The sequence below is a fragment of the Salvia miltiorrhiza genome, chromosome 6 (assembly GCF_028751815.1).
Source record: "Salvia miltiorrhiza cultivar Shanhuang (shh) chromosome 6, IMPLAD_Smil_shh, whole genome shotgun sequence".
Classification (NCBI taxonomy): domain Eukaryota; kingdom Viridiplantae; phylum Streptophyta; class Magnoliopsida; order Lamiales; family Lamiaceae; genus Salvia; species Salvia miltiorrhiza.
In genome coordinates, this window is record NC_080392.1 from 27,917,678 (window position 1) to 27,942,261 (window position 24,584).

The 24,584-nt window shown below is 36.0% G+C and overlaps 2 long non-coding RNA genes across 3 annotated transcripts; both read right to left on the reverse strand.

Moving 5' to 3' along the window:
- Nucleotides 1-9,626: 9,626 nt before the first annotated feature.
- On the reverse strand, nucleotides 9,627-10,871 carry LOC130988995 (uncharacterized). The gene is made up of 2 exons (XR_009090361.1): nucleotides 10,384-10,871; nucleotides 9,627-10,041 (listed from the first exon to the last, which is right to left on the reverse strand). It is a non-coding gene; the product is annotated as an uncharacterized LOC130988995 (long non-coding RNA).
- A 10,398-nt stretch (nucleotides 10,872-21,269) lies between these two features.
- LOC130988997 (uncharacterized) lies at nucleotides 21,270-23,427 on the reverse strand. Of its 2 annotated transcripts, XR_009090364.1 has the most exons (3): nucleotides 23,140-23,427; nucleotides 22,146-22,229; nucleotides 21,270-21,544 (listed from the first exon to the last, which is right to left on the reverse strand). It is a non-coding gene; the product is annotated as an uncharacterized LOC130988997 (long non-coding RNA). The 2 variants fall into 2 exon arrangements; XR_009090363.1 differs by having other exon boundaries at nucleotides 21,270-22,229.
- Nucleotides 23,428-24,584: the final 1,157 nt, after the last annotated feature.

The following is a 24,584-nucleotide window of genomic DNA, read 5'->3' on the forward strand; positions in this document are numbered from 1 at the left end:
AGAAGTCCTTGTTTGCGTGCAAAAGTTTCGTTTTGATCTCTAACTGAGATCCCTCTGATTGAGGTCAGTAGATTATGTTAAAAATAGCCTATAGGTGTATTCCCCCCCCCCATACACCTATTCGAGACCCTCAGGACCTAACATTATTTTCGTCCCAACCGCGTATAATAATACCAACTAATTTCTTGATATTTGTTTAAATTTATAAAATATGTATATAAATAAATAAAATATAAATCAATAATTGATTAATAATCTCGATAAAATTTCAAACAATAAGAACCTATTTATTTCAAATACATTTAAATATATTTTTATTATTTTTTAAAATTTAAAGTATCTTTTTATTTAGATTTTTAAATGGCAAAGTTTAATAATCATTTTATCTAAATTTTGGATTGGAGATTTAACATAGATTCAATATATATGAGAATGTGTTAGATCAATTTGAGAATTATTTTTCATGATCAAATTAAATCGAATAATCTATTTATTTTAAATGCATCTCAAAAGTATCCATTTATTTATATTTTTTTCACGGTGAAGTTAAATTTAAGATCAATGCAGGAATGATAAAATATCAATGTGGAAATGATGATAAGCTAATATATGAATGAAGATTAAGCCTCTTTGTAATATCCCTATAGAAATTGTCAATAGATTTATTTAGTAAGTATAGAAATTAAATTCTTTAAGGTTAGAATAAGTGGATTCGCACCCGGAAAAAAAAATATAGTTAAATCATGCATTATTATTACTTATAATTTATGCAAATATGTATCTAATAATATTAAATTCTCTACTATATTATATATGCATGTGTGTGTGTGTGTGCGTGTGCATGTAATGTGTGTGTGGTGTGTGATTATGTAGTGTGCGTGTGTTTATATATGTATATATAAATACATATAGGACTACAATTATTAGATAAACTTACATGTTTAGCAAAAATGAGGATTCTAGAAAATGATGTGGTGTCATGTTATAATTTAATTTTCACCTTTGAGTTACAAGTAGGGATGTCAATCGGGCTAGCCCACCGGGTTTTCGGGCTAGCCCTATCGAGTTCCGGGTTAGTCGGGTGCGGGCTAATCGGGTTGGAGATTTTTTCGGGTTGTAAATCTTCAACCCTAACCCTAAACTTTCGGGTTTCGGGCTAGCCCATCGGGCTAATCAGGTTAAAGGCGTAAAAATAAAATTATCACTTGTATTTTATTATTCCTAATGATCTAATGTATAATGTATAAAATATACATAGATATTAAAGATATGAATTATATAGCAAAGCATGAAATGCAAAAATATAAGATATTCAAGATTACATAAACAAAATTATATTAAAATGAGATAGTAAAATTTAACATGTATCAATGCACTAGAATCAATCTGGATTATTACTGAATAATTAGTGAATTTGACATGCACGTCTTATTGAAAGGAAAAAAAAATTGGTATCACTTTAAAATGAAATACTAATAATTAATTTCTAACTAATGAGATACTAATAATCAATTTCTACAAAAAAATCCGTAATTAATTTCACTTTTTTTAATAAGATTGCACACACACACACACACACACATATATATATATATTCTAACTAATTAATTTTACTTTTTTTAATGAGGCTACATATATATATTTAAGCAAATACCATAGATCTAAACATAACAGAAGTTGTAACTGGATGCATCAGTCACAATTCCATCAGCCCACCGGGCCAGCCCATCGGGTTTTCGGGCTAGCCCTATCGGGTTCCGGGTTAGTCGGGTGCGGGCTAATCAGGCTGGAGATTTTTTCGGGTTGCGATTTTTCAACCCTAACCCTCTAATTTTGTCGGGTTATTCGGGTCGGCCCACGAATTTCGGGTTGCATTGACATCCCTAGTTACAAGTGTCCATTCACGTTCATTTTATATTTTTAGTTATTACACAAATTCTTCTCTAAGTACAAAGACTTCTTCTAGTTAACTTATTTTTTCCCCATACTTTCGAAATAATAGTAGTCTTGAAAGAACAAAAAGGGTTTTTACAAGAATTAAGGTGTTCATGCTTGCTTATACTTTCTTTTCAATCAATGAATTTATATGTGCATCTAGGATTATTTTTTTTGTGAAAAACTTATGTTAGAGGCATGATAATTATGGTTTGTATAAAAAATTGCGTACATGATTAAGGGCTGATGATTCGCTGTTTCGGCCAAGAATTTTATTCAACTTGATGAGCTCATTTCGTATAGTTAACATGAAGTAATTTTAATTTTAAATTTTTCTACGTCTATTACAGTGATTTTAATGTCAACATGTTAAATTTCATAATTTTTAGTGAAGGGCTAGTATTTTTGAAAAATATTAAAAAATTATTGCGAAAACTGGAAAGAATCCCCTGTTTAGCAGTGATTTGTAACTAATGGTTAGATATGTTTTAAGTGTCCTTTTGATTTGAAAATTTTACTGAATCCACGTGATTATGTTTTTATCCTTCATGTGAAATTTCATAGATATTGGAGTTCATCTTATATGTTTACTCTTAGTTTTAAAAATGTTGGTCAAAATCGAATAGTTTTGCTAAGTTATGGTACAAGGTGTATTACTCTCTGTTTGTTTGGTATTTTTGAGCCCCACTTTATTTTTAATGAAATTAGACATTCATATGTTTCTATAAATATATGGATTATATTTTTATCCATTTTATACAATAATTTACTAAGTTTCCAAATACGTTTGTTTACAGTGATGTTTTATTGGACAGTTATTTTAGTTAATGTTTCACAAATTATTTGAAAGGTCATATATAGTTATATTAATCTGAAACTTTTCCCATATTAAGTATAACGTTTTGTGGTATTGTGGTTTGAATTTCAGCTGTATTTGATGAGATTTAATATTTTTTAAGTAATTTCTAATTATATGGTCTGAAACTGTCTATTTTTGGTAGATCATACTAAATTGTACACATATCATAATCTAGTAATTATTTTAGTTCATAGTTTCTTCTACAATACAATAGACATCTAGAGGTTTTCTAAACCATATGTCATATTCTTTGATTCATTTTCAATGAATTGATAATATTTTTTTTGAAATTGAGTGAAATGTAGAAGATATTGTGTACTATTGCATATATAAAGTTTTTGAAGTATGGTTTAGTTTGCTAAGATGAATATGTACAATTTGTAAATGTGATTTGACTTATTAGTATATGTTTTAGTGATTAAAGTTTGACTATGTGCTTTGCATATTCATGATATACTAAAACTTTATATTTATTAATTTGGTGTTGCGAATCTAGGATTAAAGTATGGACTTATGATGAAGGATAGATTATACAAGATGAATTTTACAGACTTAGTTCGTCTTTACTAAACCTAAGGTTTATATTGTAGGCCCAACTGAAGAGGATATCTAAGTGGGAACCATTCTATAGCAAGACCCGAACCATCTTGTATATCAGGTGTGTTTATGTTCAAATGTACTTTTTGAGTTATTAAGCTCTGATATTTATGAAAGCAAAATGTGAATGTTCATGCTTCAATGTTTTACTCTCTATTGGGTATGTGCTATTAACTGGCATGAAGTTGGCTTTGCCAATTAACAAGGAGTTAACGATCGTGCTCTGAGCTAGTACTAGCCAGAGTGTAGTGCGCACGGAAGTCAGAACTGGGTAGAACTTGGCCAGGTTCCTCAGTTCTGATGAAGGGAATCGTATGTGGAAGAAAATTCCTCGACGATCATACAGTTATATGTTATACCAATAGTAGAGGCAGTTAAAGAAAGTAAAGTTTTGTATGCTTATGATGTATGATTTATGTTTAAAAACTTCATATGCATACTGTTAAGCATGAAACATTTTATTATACGGTTCTTCCAAATATTTTATAAACGGCAATAGCACACTGAGTACAATAGTGCTCAGCCAAATCTTTTTAAAATGTTTGCAGGTTGAGCGGCGGATGTGGAGTGTGGTGCTGAGATGAAGATCTTTTTTTCTATTGTATATAACTAGTTCCTTTAATGGAACAACTCTTTTGTGTATCTCCACCCGCTTCCTATTTTGTATATCATGACGACTCTTGTACAGTTTACTAATGTAAAATGATCTTATCTTACGCTTTGGGTTCAGACCATTCTCTACTCAGTTAAATTCGGTTTACATTCACTTCTAGTTATTGAGTTCTCTTTTAGTCATGCTTCGACATTTATACGTTCTTTTTCTAAAAGTCGGGGCGTGACAGAATGGTATCAGAGCAAGAGTTTGCTCTGAACCTAGAGTCTTTTTCTTAAAATGAGTCTAGAATAGCTTCGCTAGACTCCTAAATGTTATTGAATCTCAGCACTCAGCCACATCGCTCTCAATCAAAAAAAGGTATGTTGTTGTATTAATGAGATTACAAGTATTTAAATGAAATGTTGAAAGAAAATGGGTTGTTTTGTAATGAGAAAAATGGTCATGTCTGGAGTATGAAACCAGATGGCCAAATGTATGAATGAATGTTATTTGAATTTTGGCCCATGTTATGGAAGTTTATTATTTTCTTAAAATGTTATGATGATTTGATTTTTGAATGAAGGTTGATCTAGTCGTCACCCAAGGATGTAATGGTAGAAAGAAGTGAAGTTGTTCAGATTTGTCTAGAAATATCCCTAAATTAGAAGTTAGAATTTATGTAAGGCCTTAGATGGAACATAGAACTTGTTCATGTGTTAGAGTGTCCTAGTAAAGAATTTTCTTATTTAGATGAAGATGAATACTATCCCTAAGAAACAAATGACGATACTATTATTTTAGGATGCCACGGACAAGAGGACGTCAGTACAATGTTCCTGCAAATCAAGGAGTAGGAAATCAAGCAAATATGAATCAAGAACCTATTAATCAAGCAAATCCGAACTGAGCACATGCGAATCACCCAGACAATCAGGCCGTTGAACCAAGAATTGATTTGTTTCGAAAACAAAAACCACCAACATTTTCTGGGATAGGTGAGCCACTTGACGCTGAAAAGTGGATTCGATCCTTAGAACGAACTTTCGATTTCATGGGATGTGCAGACAAGGAACGACTATCATGTGCTTTGTATCAATTAGTGGACGAGGCAGATTATTGGTGGGAATCTGTCCAAAGAACAATGACGCCAGAAGAGCTGGATAGGTTTTCTTGGGGGGGTTTCAAAAGAGAATTTTATGACAAATATATTCCTCAATGTTACCGTTTTCAGAAGGAATCTGAATTTTGGAATCTTCAACAAGGAAGCAAATCTGTTACCGAGTATGACAGGGTGTTTAATCAGCTATCACGTTTTGCTCCGGGGATGGTTGATACCGATCGGAAAAAGTCAGAAAAGTTTAGAAAAGGACTAAAACCGGAGATTGGGATACCGTTAGCCAGTCATGGAGATTTGACTTACTCGCAAATGTTGACAAGGGCACTTAATATGGAGTCGATGATGCCAAAAGAGAAGAAAGGACCGACAACTATCCCTACACAACCTGCAAATCTCAAACGTAAGTGGGAAGATAAAAACCAGGGTGAAAATGATCAAGGGAAATATCAATGGCAAGGAACAACCCATCAAGGACCACACTTCAAAGAAGGGAATTTCAACAATCAGAAACCAAAACCGTTTTGTCCAAATTGTCGTAAGAAACATTCTGGGATCTGCAGAGCTGGATCAAATGTGTGTTACAAGTGTGGACAGGCGGGACATTTTGCTAAGGTGTGCCCAAAGGGTCAACAAGAGGCACCAAATAAATTTAACCAAAGAGACCCTCCAAACCAAAACCACGAGGAAGCAACATGGAAGTTAGAAGAGAAGAGGACAACACAATATCCCGATATGCCCTTTAGAGGTACGTAAATTTCGAGGACGAAATTTATTTTAAGGGGGAGAGTATGTAATATCCCTATAGAAATTGTCAATAGATTTATTTAGTAAGTATAGAAATTAAATTCTTTAGGGTTAGAATAAGTGGATTCGCACCCGGAAAAAAAAATATAGTTAAATCATGCATTATTATTACTTATAATTTATGCAAATATGTATCTAATAATATTAAATTCTCTACTATATTATATATGCATGTGTGTGCGCGTGTGCATGTAATGTGTGTGTGGTGTGTGATTATGTAGTGTGCGTGTGTTTATATATGTATATATAAATACATATAGGACTACAATTATTAGATAAACTTACATGTTTAGCAAAAATGAGGATTCTAGAAAATGATGTGGTGTCATGTTATAATTTAATTTTCACCTTTGAGTTACAAGTGTCCATTCACGTTTATTTTATATTTTTAGTTATTACACAAATTCTTCTCTAAGTACAAAGACTTCTTCTAGTTAACTTATTTTTTCCCCATACTTTCGAAATAATAGTAGTCTTGAAAGAACAAAAAGGGTTTTTACAAGAATTAAGGTGTTCATGCTTGCTTATACTTTCTTTTCAATCAATGAATTTATATGTGCATCTAGGATTTTTTTTTTTGTGAAAAACTTATGTTAGAGGCATGATAATTATGGTTTGTATAAAAAATTGCGTACATGATTAAGGGCTGATGATTCGCTGTTTCGGCCAAGAATTTTATTCAACTTGATGAGCTCATTTCGTATAGTTAACATGAAGTAATTTTAATTTTAAATTTTTCTACGTCTATTACAGTGATTTTAATGTCAACATGTTAAATTTCATAATTTTTAGTGAAGGGCTAGTATTTTTGAAAAATATTAGAAAATTATTGCGAAAACTGGAAAGAATCCCCTGTTTAGCAGTGATTTGTAACTAATGGTTTGATATGTTTTAAGTGTCCTTTTAATTTGAAAATTTTACTGAATCCACGTGATTATGTTTTTATCCTTCATGTGAAATTTCATAGATATTGGAGTTCATCTTATATGTTTACTCTTAGTTTTAAAAATGTTGGTCAAAATCGAATAGTTTTGCTAAGTTATGGTACAAGGTGTATTACTCTCTGTTCGTTTGGTATTTTTGAGCCCCACTTTATTTTTAATGAAACTAGACATTCATATGTTTCTAGAAATATATGGATTATATTTTTATCCATTTTATACAATAATTTACAAAGTTTCCAAATAAGTTAGTTTACAGTGATGTTTTATTGGACAGTTATTTTAGTTAATGTTTCACAAATTATTTGAAAGGTCATATATAGTTATATTAATCTGAAACTTTTCCCATATTAAGTATAACGTTTTGTGGTATTGTGGTTTGAATTTCAGCTGTATTTGATGAGATTTAATATTTTTCAAGTAATTTCTAATTATATGGTCTGAAACTGTCTATTTTTGGTAGATCATACTAAATTGTACACATATCATAATCTAGTAATTATTTTAGTTCATAGTTTCTTCTACAATACAATAGACATCTAGAGGTTTTCTAAACCATATGTCATATTCTCTGATTCATTTTCAATGAATTGATAATATTTTTTTTGAAATTGAGTGAAATGTAGAAGATATTGTGTACTATTGCATATATAAAGTTTTTGAAGTATGGTTTAGTTTGCTAAGATGAATATGTACAATTTGTAAATGTGATTTGACTTATTAGTATATGTTTTAGTGATTAAAGTTTGACTATGTGCTTTGCATATTCATGATATACTAAAACTTTATATTTATTAATTTGGTGTTGCGAATCTAGGATTAAAGTATGGACTTATGATGAAGGATAGATTATACAAGATGAATTTTACAGACTTAGTTCGTCTTTACTAAACCTAAGGTTTATATTGTAGGCCCAACTGAAGAGGATATCTAAGTGGGAACCACTCTATAGCAAGACCCGAACCATCTTGTATATCAGGTGTATTTATGTTCAAATGTACTTTTTGAGTTATTAAGCTCTGATATTTATGAAAGCAAAATGTGAATGTTCATGCTTCAATGTTTTACTCTCTATTGGGTATCTGCTATTAACTGGCATGAAGTTGGCTTTGCCAATTAACAAGGAGTTAACGATCGTGCTCTGAGCTAGTACTAGCCAGAGTGTAGTGCGCACGGAAGTCAGAACTGGGTAGAACTTGGCCAGGTTCCTCAGTTCTGATGAAGGGAATCGTATGTGGAAGAAAATTCCTCGACGATCATACAGTTATATGTTATACCAATAGTAGAGGCAGTTAAAGAAAGTAAAGTTTTGTATGCTTATGATGTATGATTTATGTTTAAAAACTTCATATGCATACTGTTAAGCATGAAACATTTTATTATACGGTTCTTCCAAATATTTTATAAACGGCAATAGCACACTGAGTACAATAGTGCTCAGCCAAATCTTTTTAAAATGTTTGCAGGTTGAGCGGCGGATGTGGAGTGTGGTGCTGAGATGAAGATCTTTTTTTCTATTGTATATAACTAGTTCCTTTAATGGAACAACTCTTTTGTGTATCTCCACCCGCTTCCTATTTTGTATATCATGACGACTCTTGTATAGTTTACTAATGTAAAATGATCTTATCTTACGCTTTGGGTTCAGACCATTCTCTACTCAGTTAAATTCGGTTTACATTCACTTCTAGTTATTGAGTTCTCTTTTAGTCATGCTTCGACATTTATACGTTCTTTTTCTAAAAGTCGGGGCGTGACACTCTTATTTATATATATCATTATGAGATTAATGCGGGAATGAAGATTTATTTCAAATTACTTTACATGACCAAATTAAATTGAAGAATTTATTTATTTTATATGACCAAATTTAATTGAAGAACCTATTTATTTAAAAAACATCTATATTTTTATTTAAGTTTGCAAATATTGAAATCTAATTACAATTTTTTTGGACTTTGAATTATGAAATTTAATATAAATTTACTGTGAAAAACTATTGCAACTATAAAAAATATGGAAAACTATTTATTTGAAATAAATATTACAAGTATTTATTTATCTAGATTTTTCTATGATTAAATTTAATATAATATCAATATGAGAAATATAGATGAGTTAATTTATTCATGGGGATTGAGCCTATTATTTAGGTTATGAAATAATGAGGTTTTGCAAATGTAAAATGACATATAGTGTAGAATTGACTATTGAGGGTGAAGCAAATACTAAATTATGAGAGTGCCACATAGTGTAGAATTTTGAGGGTGAAGCAAATACTAAATTATGAGAGTGTCACATAAGATAGAGAATAGTGGAGAAAACTTCAATATGTAGCTCTTTATATAATAAATATCAATATGAGAAATATAGATGAGTTAATTTATTCATGGGGATTGAGCCTATTATTTAGGTTATGAAATAATGAGGTTTTGCAAATGTAAAATGACATATAGTGTAGAATTGACTATTGAGGGTGAAGCAAATACTACATTATGAGAGTGCCACATAGTGTAGAATTTTGAGGGTGAAACAAATACTAAATTATGAGAGTGCCACACAGGATAGAGAATAGTGAAGAAAACTTCAATATGTAGCTCTTTATATAATAAATAGATTCAAATACATTTAAATAAAATTCTATTATTTTTTTAAAGTTAAATATCTTTTTATTTACACTTTTAAATGATAAAGTTTATAAATCATTTTATTTAAATAAAAAATCCTCCAGATCATTACAGTGTGTAGAACCACGAAACACATACAACATCAGGGAAATTTATTCCAAAGATTAAAAACCGCATTGGCCGATTCATTGAATAAACAAATTACAAATAGATGATCATACATTTTCATCTTTTGTGGTATACATACATGCATTCATTCTTAGTTTATCAATTAATAACAATAAACAACCAATTTCGTGAAAAATAATTAATAAAAACCCTGACGGCATCAGGGTAGTGATTTTGTAGCTAACAAATCATACAATACAGTCCTAGCATTAAATAATCATGGTGATGCTGGGTTCAACTTGGTTCAATTAGTAGCTGCAGCAGCAAGAATTGCTTCTCCTGTCAAACCTCGTTGCTAGAGGCCGTCTTTTTGCTTCCTGTTCAAGACAATACCCCTCTAAAGCTCAGGCTTCAACAGGAAGTCTCTGAATCCTGAACTATGGATTCCCACATAGCCTCTACAAGTGAAAGATAGGTCATATATAAGTAATTACAGGACAGAGAATGCCAAGAACAATTCATCACCTAGAACAACAATGTCAGTCACATGAAATCTGATCCTCTATAAAGAATTCTCCTAACTCATTAACCATTAGTCTATATTACTACAGAAAATCAAAAGCAAAGACACTCAAAACGACCAACTACACAAATCGTATTGTTAAAAGTAAGGGTCTTTTCATAAGGAATCTACAGTAAACTAATAAAAGTATGCTAAGTAAATTGAATTGTAAATTTCTAATGAATGCTAATCAGATATAGATATATGAAAAAGATAACCAAAGTTATATCGTAACTACCTTTAAATCTATCAAAAATTTCATTGTATACCACGTTAGTCGTCGTGTTGTTTGTCTCACCATTCTCGTCACATATTAAAATTTTGAGACCTTTTTTCTTAAATATAGGACATAGTGTTCTCTGAACTTTTACAGGTGTATGAGTTTTGAAATACCCATTTGACTGAAATAAGTTAAGACACATCAAACACATAATGGAGGAATAAGGAGACTATAAGTTAAGCACATGCATAACAATAACATGCACAAGAATTCTTGAAATACTAGTATATGAAAAGAATGATTCATACAAAACTTCTCCACAAAAAACTACTCATCCAATATCATTTAACAACAAAGTTACTGTAGACTGTAAAATTATAATGCATTTTCAAATCTGTAATAAGGCTGGTAATGTTAAAGAGCATGCAAATGGCTACCAAACATAAATTGAAATTTGCAATACTAAAAATTGATAGATAATACCGTCTTATTCCGTTAATAACTCAAGGTTTATCCTTGCATACAAACATATTCCCACAGGATGTGATGAGGGGCAAGATGATGTTGGTGAAGAGTTGGAAGTTGGGCCGAAGCTGCTGCTCGTGTATCGAAGGTGGGGACGGGAGTAGGCCACGTCCGTGGCCTGTTTATTTATGGATTAGATTTATTACTTTGTTTATGTTTTATATTTGGAATTATTATTATTAGTATTAGGGTTTGCTGGTATTAGTATAAATAGAGTGCATTAGGGTTGTTTTGGAGGAAGAGAATATTATTGAATTTGGAGCCGGAGGCTTGGCGCACTGTGTGCGAGTTTTTTTGAGTTCTTGATTTCGCTACTTATCAATTGGTCCGACCTGGCGGATCCCCGTCCCACGGAGATGACAACACGAGCAATAACGGAGCGGGTGGAAAAGCTGGAGGGCGATCAGGAGGAAATTAAGTCCAGACTGAACAAGACATGCGAGCAGTTGGAACAGATGCAGGTCACGCAACGGGGCACCGATCGGAAGTTGGAGGATATCGCCGCCACCCTAACCCAACTTTCGAAGGCCATCCTTCGGATAGAGGAAGATTCATCGCTGGAGTCGGTTTTCAATCGTATGCATGGATCGTTTGGATTGCACGGAGAAGGAGGAGGGGAATCGGGACAACATCGCCCCCCCGGCGTCGTTCCATTACCGACGTTTGAAGGGGAGGATCCCATTGGATGGCTGGCCCGCGCGAATCAACAGTTCGAACTGCATGGCACTGCGGCGGGACTTAAAGTTGCTGCAGCGGTGGTGGCCATGAACGGCGACGCCTTACACTGGGTGACGTGGTTGAAGGCGCGCCATTCCGACATCACTTGGGAGAAATTCTCAAGTGCATTGGTCTCCCGTTTTGATACGAGGTTCAAGGGCAGCCCCTACGAGAGGTTGATGGCGGTGAAACAGACGCGCACGGTGGATGAATACATCTCGATTTTCATACAACTCGCTGGTCAAGTGCCGGGGCTGAGCGACGAACATTATCTCGGCAACTTCATGAATGGGCTGAAAGCTTCAGTGAGGGGAGCCCTACGGTTGCTGCGGCCGATGGATCTCGAGATAGCCATGGAACTGGCCCGCGACGTGGAGGACAACCTTTCCATTTCGGAGGAGGGACGACCATTTCGAAATGCTCAGAGCCAAGGGGCGCGGACTGGGGGGTATTTGCGGCCCTTTGGAACCACTCCAACCACGGTTGGCAGCGTAAGCAGTAGCGCTGGGAGTACTTCACGAGCGGGGCCGAAGGGAAGTACTCCACAACTGGCAAATTCAGAGCAGTCGACGGCTCGAACCCGCTTCACGCGACGCACCAACAACGACTTGGCGGATCTTCGCGCAAAAGGGTTGTGCTACAAGTGCAAAAAGCCGTATTCGCCAAATCACTTCCGTGTTTGTCCAATGAGGGAGCTTAGGGTGATGGTGGCCGAAGCGGAAGAAGATATCGAGCTTCGGAACGCCGAGTTTGTGGATGCAGCAGGGCTCGACGAAGAGTTGGAGGGAGCAGAGGCAGTGGAGACGATGGAGGGGGCACTACCCATGTACTCGATGGCGGGAATTACGAGCCCGGGCACGTTGAGGTTGCGAGGGGGTCATGCGTGGGAGGACGGTGACCGTCCTCATTGACAGTGGGGCCAGCCACAACTTCATCTCATCCACCTTGGTACCGCTGATTCAGGCCGAGATGGATTCCTCCGTGAGGGTTGGCATCCAGTTGGGCAATGGAACGCGACAAGCTACGAGAGGATTGTGCAAGGATTTAGTGATGACCTTGGCAGATTACGAGGTGGTGGCTGACTACCTCTCTTTTGAATTGGGCGGAGTGGATGTGATTCTAGGAGTAGCATGGCTAGCGACGTTGGGGGAAATTCGGGTGAGTTGGGAGACGATGATGATGTCATTCGTGGACAAGGGAAGGAGAGTGGTGCTGCGAGGCGATGCAACAAATAGTAGGCAATCAGTGGGCCTACGTGCTTTGAATAGAACTCGGAAGGCAGAGTTCTGGGCGGTTATTATCGAATCAGGGACAGCAAGGTTATCCGGGGAAGATGAGAATCAGGTGCGAGAAGTGTTAGATCAGTACGCGGGGATTTTTGGAGAGCCGGCTGGCCTACCCCCGAACCGAGACACAGATCATCACATTGAGTTATTACCCGGAGCTCGGCCAGTTTCTGTGCGGCCTTACCGTTATGGGCACCTGCAGAAGGATGAAATCGAGAGGTTAGTCGCTGATATGTTTCGGGCAGGCATCATTCGACCGAGCTCGAGTGCGTTTTTGAGTCCAGTATTGTTGGTTAAGAAGAAGGATGGAAGCTGGCGTTTCTGTGTGGACTATCGAGAGTTGAACAAAGTGACGGTGCCTGATAAATATCCTATACCAGTCATTCAAGAGTTGTTAGACGAATTGGCAGGTGCAGTGATATTCTCGAAGATTGATTTACGCTCAGGCTACCATCAGATTCGAGTGGAGGAATCAGACATCCACAAGACGGCTTTTCGGACTCATAGCGGACATTACGAGTTTCTGGTGATGCCCTTTGGATTGACAAACGCACCGGCCACATTCCAATCCACCATGAATGATCTGTTCCGACCCTTTCTCCGGCGTTTTGTGCTGGTATTTTTTGATGACATTCTGGTGTATAGCCATACCTTGGAGGAGCACAAGTCACACCTAGCGCAGACGTTGTCATTGTTGCGAGAGAATCAGTTCAAGGCTAACTACAAGAAGTGCTTATTTGGGTGCCGTCGGGTTGAATATTTGGGTCACATAGTTTCCAAGGAGGGTGTAGCGATGGACCCGAGCAAGGTGAGTGCCGTGCTGGATTGGCCCCGGCCGCATTCGGTAAAGGAGGTTCGAGGGTTCTTGGGACTGACGAGATACTACCGCCGATTTGTAAGAGCATATGGGATGATTGCTCGACCTTTGACGATGCTGTTGAAGAAGGAAGTGTCGTCGCAGTTTACGTGGACGGCTGAGGCGGAGCGCGCCTTTGAGCAGTTAAAAAAGGCGTTGACAGAAGCACCAGTGTTGGCCATGCCCAGATTTGATCAGCCTTTAGTGGTCGAGTGTGACGCATCGGGGACTGGAGTTGGGGCAGTTTTGATGCAGGAACGCCGACCCATTGCATACTTCAGTAAATCTTTGGCGGATCGTAACCTCACTAAATCAGCCTATGAACGGGAAATGATGGGACTCGCGTTGGCCATTCAACATTGGCGGCCCTACTTGATTGGGAGACAATTTGTAGTGCGCACGGATCATCGGAGTTTAAAACATCTTTTGACGCAGAAAATTGCTACTCCATCACAACAAGTTTGGGTAGCAAAATTGTTGGGATATGATTTCTCGATCGAGTACAAGACCGGCGTTACCAATACGGCGGCTGACGCGCTATCAAGGAGGGCCGAGGCTGGGGAGCTCGCGGCGCTATCGGTACCAGGCTGGCTTGGGTTAGCGGCTGTGGGAGAGGAGCAGCGCCGCGACAACAACCTTCACCGAATCATGGAGGCATTAGCGTCGGACGATGCAGCAAAACCGGGATATGAGCTGAGCGGAGGCCGGCTATTTTTTAAAGGCCGATTGGTATTGCCAGCTGATTCGACTTGGATACCGCAGTTGTTGGAGGAGTTTCACGCGTCGCCAGTTGGGGGTCATGCCGGTGCACTGCGAACTTATCGAAGGTTGGCTGAGAACGTGTATTGGCGCGGCATGTTTTGGCGGGTTCGGCAATATGTGGCGGAGTGTCTAGTCTGCCAGAAATCGAAATACTAAGCACTTTCGCCTGCGGGGTTGTTACAGCCACTTCCAATCTCGGACTTAGTTTGGGAGGATGTTTCGATGGACTTCATTACTTGTCTGCCGAAGTCTAGGGGGTTTTCTTCGATTTTGGTGGTGGTGGATAGGTTATCGAAGTACGGCCACTTTATAGCTTTAAAGCCACCCATATCGGCTCGTTCTGTGGCTGAGATTTTTTGTCGAGAGGTGGTGCGACTGCATGGGATACCAAGGTCGATTGTGAGTGATCGTGACTCGATATTCATAAGTTCTTTTTGGCGAGAACTATTTGTGTTGTCGGGGACGCAGTTGAAGTTCAGTACGGCTTATCACCCCGAGACCGACGGGTAGACGGAGGTATTAAATAGGGTTGTGGAGACTTACTTACGCTGTTTTGCAGGGGAGCATCCTAAGCAGTGGCTGAGGTGGTTAGCGTGGGCGGAATATTCGTACAACACCTCGTTTCAAACAGCGGCGCGGATGACGCCATTTGAGGTGGTTTACGGGCGGCCACTGCCTACTATTCGGCAATTTTTGTCGGGCGAGTGTCATGTAGCTGCAGTGGCGGACGTGCTGGGAAGTAGAGATGAGATGCTACGTCGCCTACGAGGGAATTTGGATATAGCGCAGCAACGCATGGTACGACATGCAAATAAGAGTCGGAGGGATGTAGTTTATGCTGTGGGAGATAAGGTGTTCGTGAAGGTGAGGCCGTTTCGGCAATTGTCAGCTAATCGCCAATCGCATCATAAGTTGTCGGCGAAATTCTATGGGCCTTTTTGTGTGGAGGCGAAGGTGGGGACTGCGGCGTATCGGCTGACGCTTCCTTCGTCGAGCCGTATTCACCCCGTATTTCATGTGTCGCAGCTTAAGAGAGTGGTGGGTGATCATGCTGTGGAGGCGTCGCTACCTGATTCTTTCGAAATTCCGAGGGGCTCTATTTTTGAGCCAGAAGCGGTGTTGAAAAAATGGACAGTGGAGGACATGGGAAAGCAGTGCGAGCAGTGGTTGATTCGTTGGGTCGGACAGGCGGAAGATGAAGCGACATGGGTCGATGCAGTGGACTTTCAATCTCAGTTTCCGGATTTCAACCTTGCGGACAAGGTTGTTTCGAAGGGTGATGGAGTTGATGAGGGGCAAGATGATGTTGGTGAAGAGTTGGAAGTTGGGCCGAAGCCGCTGCTCGTGTATCGAAGGCGGGGACGGGAGTAGGCCACATCCGTGGCCTGTTTATTTATGGATTAGATTTATTACTTTGTTTATGTTTTATATTTGGAATTATTATTATTAGTATTAGGGTTTGCTGGTATTAGTATAAATAGAGTGCATTAGGGTTGTTTTGGAGGAAGAGAATATTATTGAATTTGGAGCCGGAGGCTTGGCGCACTGTGTTCGAGTTTTTTTGAGTTCTTGATTTCGCTACTTATCATGATGCAATGACATCTATCTTTCTACATATTTTACCTATAATGATCTTATCTATGAATCTCTCGATACTTTTGTAGACAGAAGACTAATCATGAATCCGATAATTTCATCGACAACTCAAATAATGCTAATCACTACCACAAATTTAAGAAGACATGTCTAGCAAGTTATATAGAAAATGTAATTAGCTCCATTTCATTGCAAATGATTCCCCCCCCCCCCTTATCTTTACTTCTAAAATGCCAGAGCTAAATAATTATATTCACATTTTTCTAATTAGCAAAGAAAATAATATTTCAAAATGGGTAACTGATATTTTGAACCATGCTTTCACATAATTAATTCTTGTATTGTCTAATCCTAGACAATATCAATGGGCTAAAGATGCCCTACCAAGTAAAATAGCAGAAAAGAGTATAGTACAAAAAATTTCTGATGTCCTATAATGATATAATCTCCACAAGTTAGTGACACGTTATTGATGAAGACAACATATATAACCACCGCAACAACATTCAAACTGAAATGAATAAGAAATACTAACCAAAACTTGAAAATGTCAGCCAATGGGTTGGCGAATGGCTGTTTTCCTCACGCCGGTGACTGGCATGGATTAGGCATCGTAGATTGTTCATTTCCTAATTCCTTCAATTTATGCAAAGGATGAAGGTGTTTGAGTAGTTTTAGAAATATATTAACTTGAGATGAAATTATGACAATCAAGCACGTACCTTGAAAAATAGGTTTCGAAATGAGCAGGATGGGAACGAAGAATGAAAACTAATATAAACATTGGAATAAATAGACTTGAAAAGATCATTCTTGTCCAGCAATCATGTACAAGTTTCTACCCTTTTATTCTCAAAATCAGTCATCGGCCATATAAAGGATCAACTACACAAAATCATTTGTTGTGAAGATTAACATATCTTAAAATGCAACCATGGGACTGACTCCAGAATAAACACCACTACCTTTTTGCTTTGAATGGATAGATAAAATTAAGTTCTACGTACATAACATAAATCCAACAATTATTATGTAGTGTGCTAGCTTATTCCAAAAGAGAAATATGATGAAACTCTGTGACCCGAATTCACCATTTTCTTATTTCTTTCCTAGTCCAAGAGCAAGCTAAATTATTGATTACAAGATTTGATCAGGAAAAAGTGACTACCTAATCCCGACTATTTCATGTTCACATAACTACAAGCATCACATTAAATGCATGCAGTGAATATAGTTTTGGTAGTGCAATGCATATCCTCATAAATCTTTTCAAATTTGAAATAACAAAAAATTGACAAGTGAAGTAGCAATCTTTTGTCTCGGACTCATTGTGTACCAGAAAAACTAAATATCCAGAAATATTGAGGTCTCTGGAGAAATCTATTTCATCAAGTGGAAGAGGACCTATCAGTGTCGAGATTTTCATCCAAACCAAGAAAACTAAAAATCAAATAAAAGATGCAGGCCACTTTAAAATGGATTAACTGAAAAGTTTATCATTAAAAAAGAACAACAGATTTAGAGTAAATATCAAAATATGGGCTATTCAGTGCAAGAGTATTATATCTATGTGTTGACACAAGAATTTTATCCCTTAGACTCCAATATAAATTTCTAACTAAAAAATATTAGAGTTCATAGGCATGGATTGAAATATGCCGGAAGTGAATTGTAACACTTCTTCAAATTTTCATTTTTAGTCTCCGAAAGTAAAAAAATGGAAAAAAAATGCTTCAGAACCCTCTATAACGATATGCTCTCTTTTTTCCCTGTAATTCAACAATACACAAACCTCCATCGCCTCAGACTCGGAGGAAGCAAAATATCACCTGTCACAATACCTTAAAAATTAAAATATAATATGATGTATCAGCGACGGGGGAGGTGGAGCACCAAATCTCGATTTCCAATTTCGATGTATAAGCGGTGGGGGACGCGATGGATGGAGATTAACAGATCAATTGCTGTGATAAGGATTTGCAGACAACGGGAGATGGGATTTGAGAAGGATTAGCAGGCGGCTGGGGAAAGATTTGAGAAGGACTTGCATACAACGGGAGAGGGGATTTTAGAAGGGTTCACAGATCAATTGCTACTCTATGTATGTAACGGGTGATTGATTGAGCATCAGATTTGCAGGCAAATGGAGATAGATTGAAGGATTTGCATATCAATTGCCAATCTAATTTGTAACGGTGTTTGAGTATGATAATTTTGATTTTCTTGACAACTTTGAGGATTGAGGCGTGAGATGCAGAATAGAGATAAATCGAAATGGAGACTTTTGATAGGGCCACATAGGATAGAGAATTGCTGTGGGCTCTCAAACATGTATTCCATTATATAATTGATAGATTCGTTAATTATCACATAACCACTCATTTACTAAATTGAAGGATGATGATAATTTATTTATTTACTTATATAATTTATCAATAAAAAAATGATAATAATTGAACAAGAATTGTCTATACTATATCTTATTTTTTTGGAGATTAAAATCGGTCTAATCATATCTTTAATTTGGGCCGATTTATTAATGAAACAATAGGGCCGAGTGACCCTATTCAACATACAACATCAAATTTTGTCCACCATTTGAAAAAACATAAATTTTGGCCATTTTTTGTATGTCATGACTTTTCTACCCTTCTCTCTCTCCTCTCTCTTTCTCATCTCCCTCTCTCTCTCTCTCTCTCCAGCGGCCCGCTCCCTCCTATCTCTTTCTCATCTCCCTCCCTCTCTCTCCAGCGGCTGCGTGGCAGCGGCGCCGAGCTTGGAGAAATCGTCGGAGCTCTCGCGGCTTGGGCAGAATTCGTCGGAGTAGAGGATGAGGTGGCGACGGTGGAAGAGATCCGGTCCTCTGAAATCGGCGGCGTGGAGGAGGGACTGGTCAGGTGGCGGAGGATGAGGCGGCGACGGCAGCGGATCTGATCTGATGAGGCGGCGGTGGATCTGATCTGATGAGGCGGAGGTGGTGGATCTGATCTGATCGTTGCGCCGCCTCCTCCATCGACAGATCTGATCTCCGCCTCCTTCGATTTTAGCCATCGACAGATCTGATCTGATCTGTAATTGTGCTGCACGTATGGCACTTATGGCACTATTAGTGCCATAAGTGCACACTTCCCCTAAGGTTTAGATATTCCATTTAGGGTTTAGATTATCCATTTGAGGTTTAGATGTTCCATTTAGGGTTTAGATTATCCATTTAGGGTTTAGATGTTCCATTTAGGGTTTAAATGATGTTGTTGTTTCTATATTTGTGCTGCACGTGTGGCACTTATGGCACTATTAGTGCCATAAGTGCCCAAATGACAATTTTACTTAGTATTATTTTGAAATTTCATTGGCACTATGGCACTATTAGTGCCATAAGTGCCAACAGAAATCCAAAATAAAACCAAAGTAAAATCTTGGCACTTATGGCACTAATAGTGTCATAAGTGCCTAACCCGACCCGGTACGCGACCCGACTGCCTGATCCTACCCGGTCCGCCTCATTAAGGGTAAAAACGTCCAAATCAATAAAAATGGCCAAATTTTGTGTTTTTTCAATGTGTGGCCATAAATTGTGTTTTATGCCTTATTTTGGCTACTTCAAAATTGTACTCTTTATTAATTTATTATTACAATTACAAAGTATATCTCTAATCTAATTCCCTCCATTTACTTATAGATTTAGGTAATTAGGCGGTAATTTTTTTTTTGGTGAGGTTCATTTATCCGATTTTTTTTTTCACATGACAATGAAAATTAATTTTCATACAATAATTATTATTTTGATATATAATATTTCTCGATTAATATAATTAACTCACTTAAAATTAAATTATTTTTGTTTCAAACAAATATATTATTGAAAATATATTTTCTCAAATAATATTTTTCTTAGCTATAAATATTTTTTTTGAACACATGATATTAAAATAATTTAAATTAATTAAATTCATCATACAAGAAATAATATATATATATATATATATATATATATATATATATATATATATATATATATATGGGCTACCGTGAGAGCACATCTTAAAATAAGAAATAAGAGCAATATTTTATGTATGAATTTTATGTAGAACACGTATGAATTCGTTGTATAAAGGTATGAATTGTGAAAAATAGTTTTTTGCTACCTTTGGGATTCGAACTCAGGACCATAAATCCATCCAACAGGATTACGAATCAACAGTAGATCTTGATGATCTAAGGGCTGAAAATGAATCTTATTTTATATCTTAAGAAGTGCTCTTATTTTAGCCCTTTCCTATATATATATATATATATATGGGTGGATTACCATGAAAACACTTTTAAGTATCTTTATCTTTATATATATAAAAAGCAAAGTAAATGTAATTTAATTCAATTAGAAGGACATAATTGGAATTGAGAAAATAATTATACTAACAAAAATCTCCTACAAAACTGGCGTTAGTTATACTATGTAATTTAATTCAATTTGAAGGACATAATTGAAATTGAGAAAATAATTATACTAGCAAAAATCTCCTACAAAACTGGCGTTAGTTATACTCCTACAAAAATGTCGAAAATTGTTGACTGACAAATGAGTTCAATATTAGCAAAAACAATTTTAAATGATTTGTGCCGAAACAAAAAATTAAATGATCGCCAATTTTAAAAATAAAATTAAATATAAATATTAAATAATTGAATTTTTTTAATGTGCTGCTAACTGTTTTCCCCGGAATAAGCTAACTCATTCAATATTAAATAATCTTTTTATTAAACCATTTGAATATGTTAAATATTTAAATAATCTTTATTACTTCAGTCTAAAATTATGTGTAAATTATTTACATAAAAAAATATTTTAAAAACATATTATCAGATATTATTATTTTCTTAATTTTAATTTTAATTTTCAATATTTGCTTCATCATCAAATAAATGAAAATTAAATTCAAGATTAAATAATTCATTTTTTATTGAATCAAAAGTTATAAGAGATAAATAAAAGCTTACATGTTTTAATTAATTTATTTAAAATTAGTGTTGCTTTCTAAATATGACTGTCACAGCCCGCCCTAACTAAGGATAGTTAAGCCGAGTGATCTACGACTAGGGATGGGGTTAAAGAAGAAGGGGAAGAAAAGGGGCATCATTTGAAACCGTAAATCTTACTTAACTTAAGAAAAACCATCGTATTTACTCATTAATACTCTTTTGAACAGTCTATGAAAGACAACATAAAACTTAATTAATATCATTAATCAAGTTATACATCATATGAAACCATTCTCTTAAGACTCAAAGTATGACATAACATACTATAACATCAACAACATCTTGCAGCGGAAAGTAGCTAGACATATGTATGAAGACATATTCTAGACAGGTTAACTATTTATTAACAACCCTGGAGACTCCGCTCATTTCAGCACCATCATCACATCAGCTCAACCTGCACATTTAGAAAACATATGCAGGGCTGAGTACAAAAGCACTCAGTGGGCACGTATGCCTAGGTATAAAAATACATGCTTCAAAACTGTAAATTGTCATGCCATCATAAACAGTACAGCAAGGGAGTTTTTCGCTAAAAAGGCCCAAGCTTACTAAGTTCATTTGTGATTCTTAAAGTTCGTCTGCAGACTAAGTTCTCTTGTAATCTATCATATCTGGAACTGTGTGCCGGAGAGGTGGCCACCTCTCACGGTCACTTGACCGGCCAACCCGCTAGATGACTCACGGTCACTGGTGTACACTAGCCCTGGCAGGATAGCTATCAACTGCTCAGGACCCGAATTCGATTGCATCATTGGCAAAGCCAAAGCAGATAGATATCATACTAAAATTTAAACATTTTATGGCAAGACAATACTTGAAATAACTTTAACTCAAATATTTTGTAACGAAATAACTTGCTCAAATGTAACATTAAACTCATTTGATAGATATATAAAACTGAAATTAACAGTTAAATCATCTCATGCATTCATTCGTATAAGAGGCCTACGACACGCAGGGGATCTCTATATACGTATAGTAAAAGTAATGCCCACCTGATTGCAGTGTTTTGCTACTTAAGACAATGATTCTCTTTCCTTAGCGCGATAGGTTACTCAGACGCTTTTGTTTATTTGAACCTTTGATAACACGAAAACATGTGTTCGAGTGAATAATAGAAAAGATAACAACAAATGCAGTGAATCACTATTCACTCATTTCTCTAACTACCCATATTTCCTTAAACGACTATATCTAACTCATATACAATCGTTCTTCCTTTATCAAAATATTTCATGTACCTTTGAGGATGTAGGAAATTCCATTTTATATTATTCATTTATTTATCTATTATAAATAAAGAATAATTCTATAAACATAAAACGTTTTCCTTTTCCCCATTTAATAATGCCAATCACCAATATATATATATACACATCAATAGCTCATTTATAATCTAAAAGTGATATTTTATCAACAATAAAACTTTAAAATCCTTAATAGGAATTATTTTGAATCATTTCCATCTCAACAAAACTGTATAGATTCAACTTCAACTAATAAACTGCTTTTACTCCGAACTCGTATGGAGTCGAATTTTATATCAATAGAAACCTCTTTGAGTCTAGTTTAATTGAAAAAAAAGTATGTTGAAAAACTCCAAGTAGTTTAAGAGATATAGCGATTTTCCCATCGCCTACCAGATTCGGCAGTTTCTGCCAACTGAAAGTCCAGATCTTTGAAAAATAGCAAACGTTTCCGGAATGACCCCAAATTTTATATGCAGATAGATAACGCATATAAATTTATACCATAAAAATTTGAGAGCTAAATATCAACATATGGTTACTGAAATAGTTAACTTAATCATCTGCCTCACGACAGTTTCAACAGATACGGGCAGTAGACTTCTCAAATTTTAAAAGGGTAGTAAACGAAGTTCAAATAACATGAAACTTTGTACAAATATTCACCACACTCCCATCTATACCCCAGAAATTTCCCATAATATAATAGAAACGGGAATGCATCGAAATAATCAGGGAATACCTTGAATAGGTGTATGGTATTAGTCTCTGCAGATTTTATATATGGCATAGATTAGAAGCCAATTGTGAAGAAGAATTGAATGAGATGAATAATCTTCACTCTATTACTTTAATAAACTTGCTGCAGAGGTGGGAATGAGTGAGTTGAGATAGTGGAATAGGTTTTAAAGAAGCAAAATTCTATTTGGAGATTGACTTCAAAGGTGAAGAAAATTGTGAAGTAGTAGGTGAAGAAAATTGTGAACGTATTGGTGAAGAAAATTGTGAACGTATTGGTGAAGAAAATTGTGAAGTAGTAGGTGAAGAAAATTGTGAACGTATTGGTGAAGAAAATTGTGAACGTATTGGTGAAGAAAATTGTGAAGTAGTAGGTGAAGAAAATTGTGAACGTATTGGTGATTGGTTTAATAGAAGAATGAGAGGGATGTGGATGAATGAGAACCATATGTGCTTAATCTCATATAAACACATTAAGATATATAAGCCTAATTCTCATTGAAGCATAAAATTCACTTGAGCTTGCCTCTAACATAAATTAAATTACTCATGGGCTTAAGTAAACAATCGATAAAAGATTCATATTTAACACTTCAGTGTTAAATTCTCCACAATAAATTAATGGACTCAAAATATATTTTGAGTGCATCATCTATTGAAAATAAAAAAATAAATCATCACATATATAAATTATCAAATTCATATAAGTTCGTATTTTATTAATGGATGCTGATCCCTAATTACCATAATCAATCCTTAAATCAGTAATTAGAAGATTTTAAATCCTCAATTAAAAGTCGGGTCATTACATACTATCCCCCTTAAAAGAAATTTCGTCCCGAAATTTGTACCGCAGAAAACAACTCTGAGTACTTCACTTTCCTGTTAGACCGTAGTCTATTCTTGACCATGATATATTCATAGGTCCCTTACTATCGGTATCGACTTAGTCCTTAGTACCTGAACTTCCCGATCTAAGATAGATTCGGATCTTCCTTCGTAACTCAAATATTGACTAATAACAATGTTGTTCTTATGGATCATATACTTTGAATCGTAAACATACTTCTCTATTTGCGACACATGGGATACATTACGCACATTCTCAAAGCTTAGCGCTAACGCTAACCAATAAGTTATTGGGCTCATCCTTTCTATAATCTCGTATGAGCCTATAAAACGGGGTTTAGGTTTACCCTTCACATTGAGTCCAATGATTTCTCTTGATGGAGAAACTTTTATGGAAATTATCTCTCCACTTTCACATCATAGGTCAATTTGTCATTTGTCAACATGTGACTCTGTCAATCATGGCCCCTATTTTATTCACTATCAAATTTTGACGGATGATTTCAATCATCTAGTCATTTCATCCCAACAAAGTGGTGATCTATATTTCCTCACGTATAACGCCTCATTTGCTAACCTATTGATAACTGGTATTATATG